This window comes from Pteropus vampyrus, unplaced genomic scaffold (genome assembly GCF_000151845.1).
Source record: "Pteropus vampyrus isolate Shadow unplaced genomic scaffold, Pvam_2.0 Scaffold143, whole genome shotgun sequence".
In the NCBI taxonomy this organism is placed as follows: domain Eukaryota; kingdom Metazoa; phylum Chordata; class Mammalia; order Chiroptera; family Pteropodidae; genus Pteropus; species Pteropus vampyrus.
In genome coordinates this window covers 242,973-250,884 of record NW_011888924.1, presented here as the reverse complement: position 1 = coordinate 250,884, position 7,912 = coordinate 242,973, and the positions used below count along the sequence as shown (strand labels likewise).

Genomic DNA, 7,912 nt, shown 5'->3' with positions numbered 1-7,912 from the left:
GATGATGGTTTTCACATTGCTCTGGTATTTATATTCCACTGGATACATTTAAAAGACTGGTTTAATAATTTTATCATAAAAGTAACATTTACGAATACGATCAAAATGATATCTTTTGCAGCTAAGGTTACGATAAAATATCGAAGATCACTTAAAACTGTGTGAGGGTGATACAGACTGAATGTTTGTGTCCCCGTCCCCGTCCCCAAATTCATTGGTTGAAGCCCTGTCCCCCACTGCGATATATTTGGAAATGAGGCCTTTGGGAGGAGTGAGGGTTAGAAAATGTCACGAGCGTGGGGCCCTTATGATGAGATCGGTGCCTTCATAAGAAGAAGAAGAAAGAAATCTCTCTCTGAGACCACACACTGAGGAACTGCCTTGTAAGGATACAGCAAATAGGCCGCTCTCCGCAAGCCAGGAAAACTCTCACCAGAACCTGGCCATATTGGCACCCAGATTTCAGACTTCCAGCCTCCAGAAATGTGAGAAAATAAGTCTCTGTTGTTTAGCCACGCAGTCTATGTATTTTGTTATGGCAGCTAAGCTGACTAATGCAGAGGGTGTTTATTGTAACTCTAAACTCTTTTAGAGGATTTGCAAGCAAAAAACTTTGCAGGCCACTGAGTATGGTTCATAGTGATATGAGGACAAGAAAAATATGCTCCCTGCCCTCATGGATAAGTTTTCCCTGGGGAGATAGAACAAACCTGAGTCACCACAGTGGACCATGCAAGGCCGGGCAGAGGGTATATAATGGAGTGGTATGATGTAAGATGCTATAAACATAAGGTCACGTGAGGAGGGGCTCTGGAGCCTGACCTTGAATCTCAGTTTTGTCTTCCCTAGTTGTGTCACCTTGGGCAAATTGGTTAACTTCTCTTAACCTCCACCTGCTCTTCTTCAAGGGGGGTAGTAATAATCCCTCCCGTGTAGGGTTGTTGTGAGGGGGCTCAGCATTGGGCAGCTGGTTAACTGAGATAATATGTGTAGGAGTTTAGCAGCGTAGCTTCATGGTGAGGCTCTGGAACTCTTGGCTGGGAAGCTGAGGAGGATGGAGATCAGTAAAGCCTGGGACAAGCAGGAAAAGGCCTTGCAGGGACTGGCAAAGGGCAGTGCAGATAAACAGCATGAGAGGAAGGCAGGGGGTGAGAGGGAGCATGCTGGATTTGGGGACAGGTAGGTCACCTCTCCACCCATGGCAGTAGGGGACGTGGCATTCTGACTTTTATTACGCCTGGTTACTCTTCGGCTCGGTATTGATGCTATCTCACTGGGTGTGTCCCATTCATTCTGGAATAAGTTTTGTTTGGTTTCAACATTGATATTTGTTTCCAGAACTTCTCAGTCTTCAGAATTTCTTGCTCCTATAGTTTTGTCATCCTCTCACTACTTAAAAAGAAGAAAAAAATTAAAGAACAAAGCCTTGAGGAAGTACCTATACATGACCCCAAGCCCGTTGTAGAAATCCTGAAAAAAACAAAACGAACATAAGAATTCTCAGAACAAGTGATTTAAATCACATTGCTCGGAGGATAAATCCATGTCACATTAAACTTTTTATGACACAGTTGTGGGTCATGAAATCTAACTGGACATTTTGGAGAGTGCTGTGTACGGGACCATTGGGTTTTGCCCCAATTAAATCAGGCTTTGTTTGGATAATTTTTGGCATTGCCCCACCCATCATGTTCTTCAAGCCCCCAGGAATAAAGACCTGCTGTCCTGCTACGTTTCTTGCTGGCTTTCTCCATCTTGTCTAAACATGCACACGGCCTGTCCTGCTGTTCCCTGGAACAGTACACAGTGTAAGGCTTCTATTTTAACCCTTTGGGAGCAGTACATCTCGCATTTCCATACGGCTAGAGCGATGACACAGAGAAGCCAGAAGGGTGCTCCAGGACTGTGTCCTACATAGGAGGCAAGGAGAGACCCCGTCCTACCATGGTCGGTGGAGAGCTGTAGTCCCCTTAAAGGAGTCTGAATGCTTAGTGAGGGTACATGGCAGGACTGGGTACAGGAAGCATCCATCCTGCCACCCCACACCCATCGCGTCTGCTCATCATAACCTACTGATGGACGCAGTCATCTCCCAGGCCACAGAACCACACCCCAGAGGACGTGGTCCCTCCTCTCAAAGTGTTGACTGTCTAGTTCAGAAGATGGAACACGTGTGATTCTTACCCAAAGCAGCACTTCAACAAGTGCCCTTTTGCAAGTGAGAATCTCAGAAAAAGGGGAACTCAGCAGGTCATCTGAGGTTTGGGAAGTGATGAGAGGAAGCTGGGCTTTCAGGGTGGGGTGGACCAGGGTTGGCCATAATTCACGTTAGATGCACTCGCTTGGCAAATACTGATTGCACACCCTCTGTGCAAGGTATCAGGATTCTGCAGTGCATAAAACAGATAGACATCCTTGCCCGTAAGGAATTTACATCTTAGAGTTGCTGACTTTTCTTGCTGGAGCACCTCGCCCGGTATCATAGACAAATAGTTCTTCTGGGTGTTTCTGATATTAAAATTTATTTTCCACTTTCAGTTCACATCAGCAAAGGGAGATTTCCTTCACATGCCCTCTACATCTCAACTTGACCTCATGCTGTTACTTTGTCCCAAATCGGATTTGCTAGTAGGCAGAGTATTCCAAGGACCATGCCAGCTGTCCCCAGAGGGACCTAGCTCAAGTTTTCCCCAAATGGTATAGATAGTCATGGGATTGTGTTGCAAGGAACTATAGCATGGAGCTTTGGAAATGCAAGCCAGAATGACTCTCCACTTTCCCTTTGGTGGTGTTTGTGATCATGGTGTTTGTAGCTTCTGCCTTCTCTGGGTTCAGAATCCAACAGCAGAGCATGCTGACAAACAGCCGTGACAAAGACTCAGCCCATAGCTGCAAGGAGTCTGGATTTCACCACTTGCTTTGCTTAAGATGAATTTTAGAATGCTTTGGGCCCACACAGTACGTTTTCTAAGTGTTCTCACATTTGCTATCGCTTCGTCCTGAAAACGGTCGAGGAATGGAATAACAGCCAACATTTCTGAGCACTGACTTAGAGCAGATACTTGTGTTGTATTGTTTCATTCTCCCGTTATGTTCGAGGTGGAGGAAGTTAACTTTGGCTTTGTTTTTCAGGTGAGTGGGGAAACTGAGGCACAGAGCGATTCGGTAACTTATCTAAGGTCACACAGCTAGTGAATGGCTATGCTGAATCCTAGACACACATTCTTCTGGGAGCAGGCCAAACATCCCCAAAGTTAGTTCCCCAAAAGGCAAATTTTCCAAGTAATTGCTTCACTGGGTTGAGCATTCCCGCCCCCAGTATTTTGGTCTTATCCCTACTTCTGCTTTGCCTTCCTCTGAGGTTGTCGGATTAAAAACTTAGCTGGAATCTGTCCTAGTCACACTTTGGAAAGAGAGAGCAAGTTCTGTCCTATCTCTTCTTATAAAGTCACTAATCCCATTGTGAGGGCCCCACCCTCATGATCTCATCCAACCCTAATTACCTCCTGAGGGTGTTAGGGATTAATTTATGAATTTGAGGAGCACGAAACCATTCAGTCTATACCAGGACCCAACATATTTCCTTGTAGAGGTAGAACAGATCTGGGGAAAGGATACAGCTGCAAGAATAGAAAAGACGGTACGTAGCGTTTCGGAGAAAGTTCTGTGTTCTCATGAAAAATGAAACTTTACCTTATGAACCACTGATCAAAGTTGATATGACTCAGAGAAAGGTAAGATGTATGAGGTGGGCCTGCCAAAAAAATCAAACCCAAGTCTGATCCTACCTGTAGGTCTGTAACTCAGTTTACGAGGCAAATAGGGGGCTGGGAGGAATATTTTAAATGACACCGTGGGGTGCAATCAGCCAGATCCAAAATCTGAGACATTTTATGGGGAAAACAACTGAATTTCTTTACGAATATATTGTGGGAAGGTAGGGGGAGGAACTTACAAGTGAAAAGAGAAAAGATACATGAACCAAATACAGTGCGTGGTGGACTTTCTTTGGATCTTGACCAGAACAAATCAACTGTAAAATAAACATTGATGAGCAATTGAGGACATGGAAACACTGGATTTCTGATGATATTAAAAATTATTGATATTAAAAATGTTTAAAGGGAGCTTTTAGTGTAATTATAGTTATATTTTAAAAGAATCCTTATCTTTTACAGAACCGTATAGAAATTATGGGTGAAATTACATATCTGAGGTTTGCGTCAAAATAAAAATAATCCAGTGTACGTGGAGGATGAGGGAAATAAGTAGGAGTGGAAGTCTACGGCCATGCCACCCTGAATGTGCCCAATCTCATCTGATCTCGGAAGCTAAGCAGGGTCGGGCCTGGTTAGTACTTGGATGGGAGACCACCTAGGAAGACCAGGTGCTGTGGGTGTTAAAAAAAAAAAGTAGGAGAGACAAGACTGGCCATGTGTTGATAATTTTTGAATCTAGATATTGGGTAGGAATGCATGAGTTTCTCCATTTTCATGTTTGATAACTTCCATAATAAAATGTTTAATAAATAATCACTAAATACCGCTTTGTAAAAAGTTCTTAAAAATTTGGCAAACAGGCTTTAGGGAGGGGAATTCAGGAAATTGACCTTGAACCCTTTCCTCTTGACTGCACCCATCATGAGTTTTCCTTTTAAGCGGATAGAAATTTAGAGAAAGGACGTTATTCAGAGGCCTATCTAGTCTGTTTTTCTGACCTGATTTCAAGGACCAGATATAATTTCTGCCGGGCAACTGGGTTTTTAGATGCATGGCCTGAAGCCACCTGTACTCTCTCAAATTGGCTCCGGCCACATGGCATCCTTCTGTGACAGCCCCAACAGGTGGTTCCAGCGTACAGCCAGGCAGGATGTCATATGCCCCATGTGGATGAGTTTCCTGGCATCCTTGGGTTCACTGAAATGAGATTCTCAACAACAGAGTCTGGCTTGAGGTCTTCAGGCTTAAAAATAAAAAGCCTAGCATTTCAGTTATCTAAGTGGAATTGCCCTACTGGCCTGGATGGAGGCTTTCAATCAACAGTTTCCTTTGCTTTGGTTATAAGATACACAGGTCCTGGGGATGTGATGTATTATTATACGATGACTCGTTCACAAACACTGCTGTGTGGTATATTTAAAAGTTTCTAAGAGAGTAGGTCCTAAAAGTTCTCATCATGAGGACAAAAACATTGTTTTTCCTCTTTTTAAAAAATTGTATCTACGCAAAGGGATGGATGGTAACTAAAATTACTGTGGAAATCGTTTCACAATGTATGTAAGTGAGGTCATGACGCTGTACCCCTTCATCTTGCACAGTGCCATGTATCAATTCTATGTCAGGAAAACCGAAAGAAAAATATAAAACAGGAAAAAAAGATCTTCTTTGCATTTTCTCTTGAACTAAGACTGAGGCCCCCAGACACACTCTAAGAAAGCCATCTTTCAGAGCTGGGCCGGCTGCAAACCGACAAGTTAGGAGCCACGAGGACGCTGATTACATAGACGTTAATCACCTCATTAACCGTTTGTCCTGGCTACTGTGATAAGTGGATTTTCCTCTCCACTTGGGTCTGGGTTTTAGGGTGAGGCAAAATTTAAGCAGAAGTTCATTGTCCAGGTCACGGGAGGGCAGGGAGTGCCACACCCTTAAATCTTGTGCCCAGGGCACTTGGCTTGCCACACCCTAGCACTGGCTCACCTGGGCTCACCTTGATGAGGCAGTGGATTCCTCCTCCCCTTCTCAGCACCTCTTCTCACTTCTCACTTGTCCTCAGCAGCGCAGCTGGGGGGCCTGTCAGGATGAAGTCAGAGCTCCCCACTCCGGCTCCACCCCTCTTCCGGCCTCCCCTCCCTTCCCGACTCCCTCTAATGCTTGTCCTTGCTCACACCGCGCTGTTTCTGCAGCAGCTCATTTTGCTGCCCCTCCTGCTGCCCGCCTTTTGCTCTTGCTGGTTTCTCTGCCTGACGTACATCTCTGACATAACTTTCCATAGCCTCATGGCTTCCTCCCTTCTCTCCTACAGATCTTTCTAGAAAGACCACCTTCGCAGTGAGATCGTCCCTGACCTCACTTGGCACCTGCTCACCCCCACACACTCCCGATCCCCTTCCTGCTTTGATTTTTTGCACACTCCTTTTACTCGTTTCATTTCCTTCCCCCTCAGGAAAGTAAGTGCCGTGAGGGCAACAGGTTTTGTGTTTTATTCCCTGCTGGATGCACAGCACCTAGATCGAGACCTGTCACTTAGTGACATTTGCTGGATGCATGACAATGCGTGGACGACTCATTTCAGATGACATGTGGGCAGCTGGTGTCCAGGCCCCTCTTGGCAGCCTGGCCCAGCAGGCACGCCACCAGGTTCTGATCTGCGGGTAAAACAACAGAGCTCGGCACGCAGAGGCCACGCTCCCCGAGCGCCTTTGTCCTTCTGGCCTCAGCTCATCCGAAGCTTTGTCTCCGGGAAAACCGACAGAGCCCTCTGCCAGAAAGATCAGCTGGAACTTCTTGTTATTGCAGCTGTTTTCAAGGCTTGCTAGCGGGCTGCTTGGCCACAGGGAGGCCCATGGGGAGCCAGGGTCAGGCGATGGGCTTCCAGCTCTGGTGTTCAGACATTGCAAAGCACATCTTCAGGTTGTCTCGTTCCATTCGCTTCTCAGCCTTTCTGGCCAACAGCCTGCCCGCTGGTCATATCACGTCTTACGAGAGTCATTATCCATAAGCAAGCGCAGCATCTGAGGGAGGTAGTCCTGCTTTAAAATGACCCCCATTTTAAAGGATGCCCATCATCGCAAAGCTAATTGGCAACTAAAGTCCACTCTGCTGCTGCCTGAGCAGCATTGGGACAGGCCAGTGGTTCATACTGAGCTCAGCAAGGATCCATCCCAGCCAGTTCTGCTGGGTCAAGCCGATGGGCTTTCCTCGTGGAGTTTGTTGAGTCAGGTGGTCAAGCAAGCACCTTCTGGCCCAGCGGAAAGAGGAGTAAATTTTCTACTTGCCAAGGACTCCCCCTTTCTTCCTTAGCTCCTTGCCTATGTCTACTTTCTTTCTTGAGGGGGGAGGTGATGGGTAAAGAAAAAGATGGAAAGTCACCTCAGATAAGGCACTGAGCTCGAAGTCTCAGCTTGGATTGTAACAGTGAGATGCTTGGTCTGTCTGACTCTGTCTTGTTCAAATCTGTGTTGTTCTTAGGGCGTTCGGGCTGATAGCTCCTGCTTCAGACATGCTTATTGTTAGAGGAATTGTGCTTGAGGCTTGAGTTTTTATAAAGCAGTCTCTCCCATTTTCCTGTCCTTGACAAAAAACAAGCCTGAATTCTGTACTTTCTTAAGGTGGATTTGAGGAACTACTACTAAGGCTTCCGTTTTCTTGGCACCCTCTCGATCAATAAACCCTTCCTTACTCCAAACTCTTTTTGGTGTTTGAGTTTTGGCCTCTCAAAGCATCGGATACACAGACTTTGGACCAGTAACAGGATCTTTTAACTACCCCCCAAGTTTTACTGAGGTATAATCAAATAAAAATTGTATATACTTATGGTGTACAATATGATGTTTTAATTATGAAATGATTACCACAAGGAAGCTAATTAACACATCAATCACATAACATATTACCGTTTATGTTTTCTGTGGGGAAAACATTTTAGATCTACTCAGCAGGTTGCAAGTAAGCAATACAGTATTATTATTTTTATCATTTTTTTTTTAGGTAGCCCATTATTTTATTTATATTTGTCAGTGAATGTGAAAGGCGTGAGGTGGTAAATGCGTTTCTGAAAAGCACTATGGCTAAGTTTTATTTAAATTTATAAGCTAATATATTTCTGCTAAATCCAAAAGTCAGAGCTCAAATATTGAGTATACTCCTCTGATACTATGCCCGGAGTGGGTATAAAGAAGTAAAAAGTCAGT

The 7,912-nt window shown here is 45.0% G+C and overlaps 1 protein-coding gene and 1 non-coding gene across 2 annotated transcripts in view; both read left to right on the top strand.

Annotated features, from left to right (window-relative positions):
- Positions 1-7,912, top strand: part of ARSG (arylsulfatase G) — a 92,327-nt gene that overhangs the window by 26,393 nt on the left and 58,022 nt on the right. The gene's annotated exons all lie outside the window — the stretch shown is intronic.
- Positions 4,281-4,399, top strand: LOC111744913. The gene has a single exon (XR_002782387.1). It is a non-coding gene; the product is annotated as a 5S ribosomal RNA (ribosomal RNA).